This window comes from Cyprinus carpio, chromosome A17 (genome assembly GCF_018340385.1).
Source record: "Cyprinus carpio isolate SPL01 chromosome A17, ASM1834038v1, whole genome shotgun sequence".
NCBI classification, from domain to species: Eukaryota; Metazoa; Chordata; class Actinopteri; order Cypriniformes; family Cyprinidae; genus Cyprinus; species Cyprinus carpio.
This window is the reverse complement of record NC_056588.1, coordinates 14,145,553-14,158,810: the sequence shown is the minus strand read 5'-3', so window position 1 is coordinate 14,158,810 and position 13,258 is coordinate 14,145,553. Positions and strand designations below refer to the sequence as shown.

General features: G+C 36.0%; 1 protein-coding gene across 2 annotated transcripts in view; it reads left to right on the top strand.

The window, feature by feature from the left end:
• Window positions 1–2,432: 2,432 nt before the first annotated feature.
• The window catches only part of LOC109051633 (estrogen-related receptor gamma a), a 154,604-nt gene continuing 143,778 nt past the window's right edge, over window positions 2,433–13,258 (top strand). The window contains exon 1 of one of the 2 annotated variants that reach the window (XM_042774181.1): window positions 2,433–2,639. The gene's annotated coding sequence lies outside the window, so the exon portion shown is untranslated. The remainder of the gene's footprint in view (window positions 2,640–13,258) is intronic. The other variant, XM_042774179.1, reaches the window with a different exon arrangement.

The window sequence follows — 13,258 nt, the reverse complement described above, 5'->3', positions numbered from 1 at the left end:
TAACAACCTGTGATGGTGGTTGACAGCACTACTACTTTATGGCAAATTGGTGAATTTGTACAAATTCATTTGAACATTTTTGTATAATCTGCTAGCGCCGCATCTGAGTGTTAGGTTTGAGGTGGAGCTTTAAGCTTACTGTTTAATGCAAATCATACATTTTTGCACAAATCAAATTATGAAAACTCATAGGGGTTGGCAATATGACCAGATTCTTATATGTTGATATGAGTAGTTTTATTTCATGATAACGATATCTATCACAATATAGTTATTTTTGCTTTAAGTAAGATTTTTAAGATATCAATAGTTTTTGATACAATCGAAACTTCATAATTCTCGTCATCAGTTTAAATATCAAACTAATACTAGCCTAACAAACATAACCAAGAAAGAAAACACACACACACACACACACACACACACACACACACACACACACACACACACACACACACACACACAACTCTCAAGCTTACTGAAGACAAGTAAACAGTCTGTGATAAATAGACCTACATTAAAAAAAACTTAAAGCACTGGAAATAAGAAATACTACTTAAACTGTATTTCATGTAGGTCTATAAAAAAGTTTAAGTATGGATTTATTCAGTTGAGAGTTTATTTTCTCTCTTTTTTTAATTTAACACAGACAGCACCAGCTTTATGAAACTGCTGTCACTTCAAGACTGAATGCATGGATCTAATGTACTGATGTACATTCATTTTCTTTCTGAACTGTTTACGTTTACTTAAGACATAAATGACTGTGTTGATGAGCATACTCACAAAGATGGGCATTTAGACACAAAGTGTGTGTGTTTGAACGTTGAAGCCTATAAACCACTAAAAAGAACTTAGTTCATTGAGTATTGCGCTGTGTACGTTTCAGGTGTGTGTACATATACAAATTTTCATTGTTTATTGTGCTCATACAGTTTACAATCACATGTTTTTAAATTGCAGTGCTTATAAACGTGTTGAAATGATACGCTTCAATAACGGCACAGCACGAAAACTTAATGTGAGTGTAACCGTGTTAGAGACAATAGTACAATATCTGTACTGCCCCCTATAAATTCATACGGAACTGACAATTAAAAAAAATAGGTACATTTTCTCGTGAGATTGCCCCTGTAACTTCCACTGCACACTTCAAAATAATAATAATTATTATTATTTTAGTATAAGTGTGTGTGTGAGTGTGTGTGTGTGTGTGTGTGTGTGTGTGTAGCACTGCATATTCTGCAATGTATGTTTAAAGTGTGAATTTATAGGGGGCAGTACAGATATTGTACTATTAATTTATAGGGGGCAGTACAGATATTGTACTATTGCAGTGGTTTTTTTAATTGTCAGTTCCGTATGAATTTAAAATATGTACATACACTCACACACATTTGTAACAAAACAAAAACAAAAATATTTAAAATAAAAAAAAAATAATAAACCAACACTCACACACATTTGTACTAGAATAATAATAATAATAATTATAATATCATACAAATCTTAAACCCAGTGTGGGTATATTAATATATATTAATATGTTAAATGAGGCACAGTGGCACATATTTTCAAATTGGACTAATGGTCCACATATCTGTTGGTAATGATTAGATAAACTGAGGGTAGAGTATAAGCATGAACCATTAATTTAACATTCTTTCTGTCCCCAAACAAGTTAAGTGCTAACCTCCGATGCACAGCCTTTGTAGCCTTTGCTAACTGTAAGTTGTTATTGTATGGAAAGGAACATTGTGAGCATGCTTCAAAACATCTCCTTTTGTGTTCTACAGAAGAAAGATAGTCATACAGGTTTGCAGCATCACAGGGATGAGTAAATAATGACGGAAATATATTTTAATTGTTAAAGGATATGCAGTTTTTCTCCAAAAGCCCAGGTTGTAAATGCATTGCAAGTGCATTATGTAGCAATAGATGCAGATATTACTCAAACATAGTCAGGTGTTATCCAATGCTGCTGTTTAATTTGAGAGTTACAGTCTCGGCTCAAATCCTGCATTGAGAAGTGAGCAGAAATGCTCGAGTGTATTTCCAGAAATGTGAACCCTCTTGAAATAGCTGTTTGTTTGTTTATAGAAGTCTGGTTTTGGGGAGGTTGAACAATCAACATTTTTCACATGAGCCAGGCATACTTCAGGGAGCACAGATCCCAGAGGCTCCTGGCTGGTGACAGTTAGCCCCCTAGTCCGGAGATCCAGGCTCCTTCTTCCTTGAAATGTGATGCTTCTGCTTTTCAGTAAAGCAGCTCTTTTCTGCCTGCTTGCAATAGGAGATCTGCCGGTGCTGTGTGCTAGTACACAAGCGAGAGGGAAAGAGCCGGTCAGCTTGCCCAGCAGCCTCTTTTCTCTCTCTCTCCTTCTCTCGCTCTCTCTCTTTCCTCCCTCCTCTTTCTAACCCTCACTTGCCAAGCTAGGGTCCTGCTTAATGATTTTGAGAGAAACACACAGCCCCTGATTCAGGCTAGCTGAGGGAAAGCAAGCAAGCTTTTTTTGTGTGTGTGTTTGTGGTCGCTGCACTGGGAAAGGGGAGGAAAAGCGAGAGGCAGCCGGCGGGCGGACGTCCTTGTCCTTGAAAAACTGCACCAGAGAACTCTTTGAGGGAAGCCAGGATCCAGCGTAAGTAAGGCACACCTCTGACTGGGAGGGACAGCGGGGTGGATGGGAGACCTGCTGCTCTGTGTTGACCCACCAGGCTGGACTGAGCCACGGTGGTTCTGGATATGTGGCGCTTGGTTCTTTAAATGCTTAATGCTTTTGACAGGGGATTAGGTGTAACATAAAATGCCTTATGTCTCTGAAAAAGCCTGCCAAACTTTGTTCTGTGAAGCTTACTCTCTGTTGTAGTTCAAAGCCGGGTAATCTCTGTTTCACTGCGAACTGAAGCACATTATCACAATATTGTAGCCTGTCATGATTTACTTGTTTAATGTTGCATTATAATAGGACAAACAATGCTATGTTACATATGTACAAGGACTGCTTGTAGGCCAGGATTTCATTTGTAAACACTGGAAGTATCGCTTAAGATTACGTGTCGTGGAAATCATGGCTGTGAGTTTGCAGACAAAATACAGAAATGCAAATGAGCGCTTGTTTCAATCCCACTGGATTTATGTAGAGCATGAGGGATCTTGTTGTAGCTCTGTGACTGCTCTGCTAGCCAATCCAGGTCAGCCAGTCAATAATTGCCACATACCAATATGGAAAGTTTGACACCAGCTAAAGAGGCTTTTCTGATCATGTTAATACTTACTGTGTGCAACCAGAAAGGTTTGGATTTTTTTTTTTTTTTTTTTTTGGTGGATAAACTGCATCCTAGCACCCTGTTTGCTGTGTATGCATCACTCCATAATTGATACCCGGAGAATTTTGAATGTGGATCGTCTATTAATACCCACACCAGTGATGCCTGCCACAGCTCTGCTTCATGTTTGCAATAAAAACTACAGATCTGCTGTCTGTAAACTCGTAATTTCTCTATATTGTCTAGTGGTCATAGTTGTAAACATCAAAAATGGATAGCAGTGAATAAAGATAATTGTTGTGCAGATGTACAGGTATTTGTTAGGTATGCACACTATATTGGGATCATATAGATTATATGTTGATTATATATATATTTTATTTAATTGCTTTATTTTATGCTAATTTCCCATATTTTTACATTTATTTGTCATTTTCCGTTATCTAAAACTTGAAACTTACATTGAAATTAATCTTTATTAATCTAATTAATAACACTGTTAAATGTATTTTTTTTTAACAAATGCTAAAATAAATATCACTTTTTCATACTGTACAATATAATGTTGTGATGTAGTGGTAGAATCAGCAGAATTGTAGTTTGTGAATGTTTATTTCTAATATGATATTATTATTTATAATGGCTGATGGAAATTCAGCGATGCCATTTACAGCAATAAATTTCATTTTGAAATATATTAAAATAAAAATAAAATGTTTCACAATGGTTCTGTTTTTATTGTTTTTGATCAAATAAATGCAGCCTTTGTGAACATAAGAGACACTATCTATCTATCTATCTATCTATCTATCTATCTATCTATCTATCTATCTATCTATCTATCTATCTACAGTATCTATCTATTAATTTGGTTTAAAGTCTTAATTTAAATACTGAATCTATCTGTTCCCGTAAAAGTTCTATTTACTGCTAATCCCTAGTTTGCTTTGCAATGCAAAAGCCCTCCGAAATCCCATAGACTTTGAGCAAAGATGATCTTCTGATTAGTATTCCACTGTCATAATGTATCCGTCAAGTTTACAAGCCCACCCTCTTCCCAATGTATTCTGGGGCATGGTACACAGCATGTCGCTTTTAGTTCAGCAGGATTTGACTCTGGAGTTGCCAGAGTAGCCTATGCATTAATTTCTGAACACTGAGGTCTTTTGATTCCCTGGGAAATTGGGGATCCGCATAACATGCGGTTACTCGTTCGCATATGAATCAATTCATTATCTTAAAAAGAGGTATTTAGATTATTAATCCTGAGGATTAACACTGTGAATTAAGAAATCTGTATTACCTCGCACCCACGACCAAAAATGCTGTGGCCGAGATAATCCTGTCCAAGTATGTAAGTTACTGAGTTACTGAGTAGATGGAGTCAATCAGTCAATTATTTATTTATTTTTGCATTTTTTAATATGTGCGTATATTGTGTTGTGACCTTGTTTTTTTAACCCCAAATCATTATTTATTTATTTTTTAGTTTGATGTTTTTAAGACATTTTTGACTCTAGATGACCGGGAAGGCATTTTTAGCCCAGAGTATGTTGTGCTGTTGAGGTGTGATGGTGTTTGTAACTTTCAGCCTTGTGAAAGGCCAGTTTGAAATGTGCCTTCCTGCAGGAAATTAATCTTCTATGGTTTATTAGTGGAGGCCACACTCTGAAGTATCCTTCACCTTTTGAATAATTAACAAGCAAGCTAAACAATGTGGTAGATAGATGGCATAAATCTGAAGGCCGTGGCGAAACACTTCTGGTCTAGCATTCATAAAGAGTCTCAAGCAATCTAAACAACGGTGAAATGAGATGAATTAATTGTGTTGTTGCTTTTGGCATCTGCAGTCTTAACGCTACTTGAAAAAAAAAAAAAAAGACCCATCAGACCGGTCATTCCTTTCCATAATCTCTCACCTCATTCTTGGTGGATGGCTTCAGTGTTTTCTTTAAGACTAAGAGCTTTGTGTTAAAGCTACTCTCAAATTCTTGACAGATCGATACCTATAGATCCTCTAATTGGAAGCCATTAGTTATGGGGTTTATAAAGCTAGTAATTATTGTGTGTAATCTTGCAGAAAATTAAATTTGGAGTTGTGTACAGTGTATTGGAGAGAAGATTTTTTTTCTGCTGCATTTACTATCTGTCAGGTGCTGCACGGACCTACTTTTTTATGTGCAGACAGAGCCAACTTTAGTTTTTCTAGCATAATACACTGCATATATATGGAAAAGCTGAATAAGTGGAAGCTGTTTCTGGATTAGGCTTTATGAAAGAACGAGGGAGTGGATCTGTATTCTTCTGAGAAAACAAAATGCAAATAGAAAGTTCAAAAGAACAGCATTTATTTGAAATAAAAATCTTTCTTTCAACATAAATGACTTTGCTGTCATTTTTGATCAATTTAAATGTGTCCTTGCTGAATAAAAGTATTAATTTATTTCGAAAAAAATAAGTAAAAATAGTACTTACCCCAAACTTTTGAACAGTAGTGTACATGCTACATATTGTATAGTTGTATATAAATTAATTGTATTTTGGTTTGTATGATACACAATTCTGCTATGGACTGGTTATGTTAAATCTAAGTTTAAAGTCTAGAATAGACTTATTTTATGCTCTTTTATATCATGCAGTTGCAGTACTCGTAACATTCAGTATAGGAGATTTGGTATAGGAGTTGTCACAGTGGATTCTCTGACTATGGGAAGAGGAACGGGCCACATGCAAACACACAGAGTTGTTAATAAAAAAAAAAAAAAGAGTAAAACTTGAACTGCTAATTCTAGTGGTGCTTTAATTTGACTGTTATTTCATATAACTGTGTAAACAGCACAGTACATCTAGATGGCAAAGTCATTGGAAACGTTTTTAAAGAAATGTTTTGTTAAGCTCTATCGACAGCATCTGTAAAATCAAACTGTACTTATGTGTTTAAAATGGATGTTTAAAGGCTTTCTAAGGAATTTAACATAAACCATTTAGCATAAATATAAAGCTCATGTTTTCATAAAAAAAAAACACTCTACAATACAAATTCTTTCACACACAGAAATGTGTTGAGCTGCAGGGGTCCCACAATCATAGAATCATGGATTTTAATATTGTTATTGGATACTTTTTTCCCCCTAGAAATGTTTTGAATAAAAATAGTAAAACTTTAAATTTTGTAAATGGAAATGTAAAAAAAAAAAAAACACACAAAAAAACAAAAACAAGAATTACCAGTTAAAATATTTATTTATTTGTTTGTTTGTTTATTTTAACTTTAAAGTAGTCTGATGTCACCCAATCTATAGCATTCTTTTAAAGTTTAGGTTTAAGAACTCCCAGTGTAATTCAGGCAGTTTGTTGTGGGAGTAATTAGAGTAGCGTTAATTCTATGTGTATCAAAGTTTAATTAAAGGATATGTTGTCATGAATATTACCTGTTAGATCTCTTAATGCATTGACCCAGAGAGATTTGCATAATCAAAAAAATCATCTCAGTGATTACCAATAAAGCAGCAAGAAACCACTTTGAAAGTGGTGCACAATTGCTGCGCAACAATAGAGGATCAGATATTATTGTGTCTTTAGCATTCTGGTTATGTTGTTGACCGGTCTAGATTTAGAACTGGACCACTAACAGAAAGCATTGCACCTAGTACAGTGTGCCTTCATGACCACCTTTTTTAAAACAGGTCCTGTATTATTATTATTTTATTTATTTATTTATTTATTTTGCATTTGGGAGTATAACCCAAAAAGTTAGGTCTGTTAGCTTCACTCACTGTATCTTCAGCAAACCGTAAACTAACCATGATATGCAAAGCAGCTTTTGTTTAGCTGTGTAAATGAAAATTGCTAATCAATTTTACCCCTTATTTCATGGCCTGTGGTTTCTGCCCCACCCCCACCAGCTGGTTAATCATGCACAAGCTGAACACTTCATTACCCAGGACATGTTTGCCCCTTAGCGCTTTCTCGCTAGTAAATTAGTTCTTTCTATTTATACAGGTAAGGCAGGTCAGAGGTCTCCGGGTTGCAAAAGGTAAAGGAATGAAATTAATATAGCGCCAGGCTCTTCTGGCTGAGAGCCTCCCAGAAGAAAAGCCCTCCAACTTAAACAGTTTCATAAGGAGAAATGAATTGGCACTGTAGGAGTGCGGCTCTTTTTGTTCTAGCCTCAGATTGGTCCTGCTGTGTTCTTTCTGTGCTGCACTGCGTGTCCTTTGAAGCCATGAGCTCAAATCTTGGAAGCCTGTTTCCTACCCAGTGCCTGTCCTATCTGCCTTCGCACCTTCGTCCATGTTGTTTTTGCGGTTTCATTGTGTGATTCACTATTTTGCTCTTTCTGCAAAGAGTACTTGTGAAAATTGGGGGAGAGCCCCAGAGATTTGAGAGAGCAGTGTATTATCTCCATGTAATCCCAGAGTGACATTGTGTCATCTGTATGACGAGTCAGAGTCTGGGGGGGCTTCATCTGAGCTTTATAGGGGATGAGGTGGAACCGATCCGTTTCACAGGTGTTCCGGACTGAAGTATGCATCTTTAAGGTTTTGTTGAACTTGTTGAGTGATGGTCACAAGTGGTGTTGTTGTCTACTTGGAAAAAGGCAGTTGTCCTTATGCCCCAAAACCATTTCATTGGATGAGACTATATAAATGTATGTAGATTACTGATTCCAAATTACATGATAAAAATTGTAGTTAGTAACGTAATCCATTACATTACACATATTTGGTAATATAATGAGACTACTTTTTGATTACTTTTAGATAACTTTTGACCTAACTTGTTTATTACATTGAATTAAATATAATAATCTTTAAAAATACAAAGTGTAAGAAAATATTTTCTATTCGTTGTTATTAACAACATTAACATTGAACATTAAACATTACATTACGTCAAACCGAGGTTTGTAAAGGAACTGCAGGGGTTCATGAGTTTAATGAAAAGCTAATAATTAAATTATAAAAATGTAAAATTAAATAATTTTAAAATATATATTTTAAATATTTTATTTGTTTACCTGCATGTGACCAATAACCAATGTCAGAAAACTGTGAACATGCAAGTGCGATAAATAATTAAAAAAAAAAGTAGTTTAAAATCTCAGGGATATTTCAAGTAAATATATTTGGTGAAAAAGGTTCAGATGACAATAAATTTGAATGTGTTTTAAAGACAAAAGCCTTCCAAAGACATAGTAACATATGGTTAAAAGTCACATAAAAGTAAGGTTAAAAGTAATATAACCTACTGAGTGATAATTCAAATAAAAATATATGTCTTCATCAGTAGTTGATACAATGTTGAAACACTTCTTAAACCTGAAATGAGTTTTGTAAATCCTGTGGTCAAATGCTGTGTAACCACCTGACTAATGACTGGTCTATGTGTGAATGTCAACAAAACTGTAAGACTTGCTGAGTGTATAATATATAAGCGGCAGGCTATTTTAGGAAGGAACATTTAAAAGATGAAAAAGAGGAATTAGGGAGAATCAATAAAATACAAGTAATTTATTGCTATTGTGTGAATATGTAGTCATGTAATCAACAGGAAAAGTAACTGTAGTCAGATTACGAGTATTTTAAAATGTATTTTAATCTAATTACTTAATCCAGATTAATTTTATTTTGTAATAAAATCACAATAATAATATTTAGGAATGCTAATATTTATTTGCAATTATGAAAATATGTTTTGTTTTTAAAATTAATCATTTTTGATAAGGTTTTGAGGAAGCACAGTTTAAACCAGCAAATTCATGTCTTCAGGATTACTAGCCCTGTATCCGAATATGCCCACTTCCCTACTATATAGTAAGGAATATGTGAAATGAGTAGTATGTGGAAATTTATAATCTTCATAAAACAGTGGGCAAAAAGTACAGAATGACCTACTAATGCCAACAGATTCTGAAGTGTGCAATCACTGGTTGCTTTACTATCCCATGAGACCACAGGATAAGAGTTGTGAATGGCAGTGAAGTGACGCAACTGACTCTGTAAGTCACATGACATTTACAAGTAATGTAAGTCACATGAGGTTACACTACACTACTACGTTTATAGAATGTACTTTAAAAAAAAAAGTCACAGAGCTTTCATTTCTAATCAAATGCAGTAGCTGCCTAGACTGTATGCTATTTCGAAAGCATAGCATAAAGCTTCCAGACAGGTGCATTTGAAACTGTTTGGAGCTAAACTCTAAAGAAAGGTATCCCTCCAGGAGCAGGACTGGACTCCCCTGGCCTACGCAACTTTAGATCACCGTTTCCACATCTGTAACCACACTATCACGCTTTCTTAAGAGAAGCAGATTGCTTTGAGGTTAGAGCAGCCACCCTAGTTCCTCATCAGAGAAGTGGACCACAGCACTTCGCTCCTGACCCAGTGCAGTTATAAGAAATCTGGCTTGAGAAGCCTATCAGCTGCTTAGGAAATGTTCTCAAGAGGTCCCTCAATCTGGCTTTCATCATCATCTGTCCCCCTTAAAATATGACCAATGCCACCTTCTTACCCTGATCCTTCGGCATCTGATTTCATCTCGAAGGCCTATTTTTAATCCGGGTGCAGTGCAAAGAAATTCTTCCATTAATTCATTAAATGACCCAGCTGTGCCATGCTGTGTCATATTTTCCTTTGGCCCTCTCGCTATGCATCGCTGAGGAAAGAGCTCAGCTCCATGCTGTTGATTTGTTCCTGGCCGCAAACCTTGGATCACATCACAACTTGAGTATTTTCATTGAAACAAGAGCACCCTCATCACGTGTATTTACATATGAATATATACGCTTGCAGTACATGGACAGATGGCTAAAAACGGGGCGTTGGGTGATGGGTGGGGGAGTCATGCCTTTTTCCAGTCCGTTCTGAGGTTACTAATGTTTACATCCAATAATAGCTGATACGCTCATCTTCTCACATTTGGGAGCTGCGACGTGCCTGCGATGCTCTTCGGGCTTTGCAATGGAAAGCCAGCGTTTCAATTACTTGTGCCAAAGATTTAGATTAGCTTGTCCCAAACTAGAAGAGGTACTCTTCATATATGGCTTGTACAAAACTAGAGAAGGTAATTCACTCTTCATATATGGATGGCAGTAGCTGCTAGTGCTATTGGAAAAAGGTAAATAAATGATTAATAAAAGACTTGCATTGTAGTTTTTTTTTCTTCATTTTTTGATGATGTACACTGTAGATGGCTCCTGCCAGAACGGTTAGCATCCATCTGACCTGAATTCTTTTGCTCATAACAGCCCTTGTTCTGATGACCCTTTCATGCTAGCACAACATCCCAGGATGATTCATGCTGAAATATGAATAAGGTTATAGGCATAGGGGTGAATTTGAAACCAAGGGATGGCAGTGACATCACCAGACATTGTGTGTAGATTGATGTAGTGAAGTGACAGGAGATTTCAAGAAATTGTATGTGTACAGAATGACACAAGAAGTTTAGCTATACTCATGGCTAATTTTCAATGTACTCATATTTACTGTACCCATAATAGTTTAGTCATAGTTACTGCACTGACAAAGTGCTTTATACCGTCTCTGATAGTATAGAATTTGCAGGGCCATGGGATGTCTACATGTTGAAATGAACCTGCTTTCTTCATTTTGTGTGTATATAAAAAGCATATATTTTTTAAAAGGACTATTCATTTCTTTGTAACTTTGGCCTCTCCATTGCCAAGTGTGGTTGATACAAAAATTGCATTTGCAAGTTACTTTTTATGTTTTATGTTTGTGTGTTTATTGTTCAAATGTTTGGGATCAGTAAGTTTTTTTTTGTTTGTTTTTGAAAGAAATTAACAATTTTATTCAGCAAGTACAGAGTAAATTGATCAAAAGTAACAGCAAAGTAATTTTTTAATGTTACAAAAGTTTTATGTTTCAAATTAAATGCTGTTCCCATTTCTGTTCATCAAACAATCCTGAAAATAATGTATCATAGTTTCCACAACTGTTTTCATCATTGATAATAATAAGAAATGTTTCTAGAGCAGCAAATCAGCATATTAGAATGATTTCTGAAGGATCATGTGACACTGAAGACTGGAGTAATGTTTCACAAATTATTGTAATTTTGAGCAAGTAAATGCAACCTTTGTGAGCATTTCTTGCCCCAAACCGAATATGTTATTTTTTAGTGTGCTTGCCTGCTTGTTCACTCATAATTAAGTGTTTTTATACCAAAAATGTTTATAGTGCACCTTTGATGTTGTGATATGTATTTTACAACAATAACTGTATTTAGCAATAATAATTAAAGAGTAATTTTGGTATTATGGCAGAAACTGTGGTCACCATGCAGAATTTGTGTATGCCATACTGCTACAGTTCACTATATGTGAGGGTTCACTACTTTCTACTCCTCGCAACACTTCAGATTATGTCTAATTAGCAAATATGCCTAAATGAAACATGCAACAGGGAAAAGGCAATGATTTTAGACATTGAAACAGAAGTAGAGCACATGCGCAGCAGTCTCCAAACAGCCTTCTGTGGCCCCAGTGCCATAGATAAGACAGCAGACTGCAGCGCGAGCACCACAGTTCCCGAGTGACATCAGCCGCTCTGTGATCTGGCACACTTTCATTCAGTAACAGATTAAAAACTCTCTTGGTGCTCCCCAACTCCGGAGAAACAAGTGAATCTGAGTGATACTGGAGCTCTGTGTGCTTCAGGCTGTCCCTAACTGCATCTCTCTCACTATCCATCATTCACACATACAGCACACCATCACACTCCTTAGCTCACAGGAAGGGTAATGGAGAAAAAATTGAGAGGAAAGCTAGGTACCAAACTTTGTGTATGCACGTGGTGTTGGAGACAGAAAGCTGCTAATCCATCGTTCTGGCCGAGTGGAAAGGGCAGACATATTTATAGCAAACTGAATCACTCGCCTCACAAATGCACAACGAGCTTCGGCTGTGATATTTCAGCTCTACAGTGCAAATATAGAAAAGCTCCATGTAAACTAGACTTAAGACACTGGATTCTGCAACTGTCTCTTTCAGTGCAAAGGTGTTCTGGGGAAACAGGTGGTGTAGATATGAAGCATATGAGCCTTGTTTATTCACCCTCTGACATAGATTTAACTGCTCTCTAGGTTATGAAGTCAAATTAGATACGTTTTCTGAGACTAATTTCTGAGAATTCTGAGAATGATTCTGAGAATCATTTTTAAGAGTGACTCAAGGTATATCTGATCATTGTTGAATGAAGTAAGTTAAAGGCCTAAGTGTTTCCTTGTTAATTAATCACAGCTTTGTAGTAAAGGTTTTTTCATTGTGTACTTTGGTTCACCTTTGACTCTTTCTGACTGTCTCCAGTGGCAGCTGTGAAAATTTATTACATATATAATATTCTTTTATGCTGCCATAAGCTTTTTTCAGTTGATGTGCTAATTAAGAACAGTGAAATGTTGTATATTATTACTGAATATATATATATATATGTATCGGCCAATAACAGCAATTTATTTTATCATGAGCTGATTATTCAAAATCAGCTGATTATCAGGGCCGGTGTGAAACTTGTCAGACTGCAACTCATACTGTTTGTGAATAAAATCTCTCTGTTGAATTTAGGGCTGTCAAAATTAACATGACAACATTAACAGTTAAAAATAGCACCCATAGTTCAAGCCGGGGTTGCCAGATGCGCAGTTTACCTCTCCACCAAACATTATTTGTAGCTCGCCTCCCATCCAATAATTGCAAAGAGCTTTGTGCTTTCTTGCTTCTGATAACGAACAAAGTCTTGGCTTTCAAGTCCTGTAAATTCTCTCATGAAATTGAAACAATGAATGCCATTTTTATGCTTTTAAATTTGACATGAGAGGTCCCTGTAGCACCTCAGTTTAAGCAGCAGCGAGGAGTGTAAGTCTCTTCCACTTTAAAGGGATCAAATGATGCTTTTTTAAAGATCATTATTTTGTGTATTTGGTGTAACAGAATATGTTGACATGCTTTAATTTTCAAAAAACA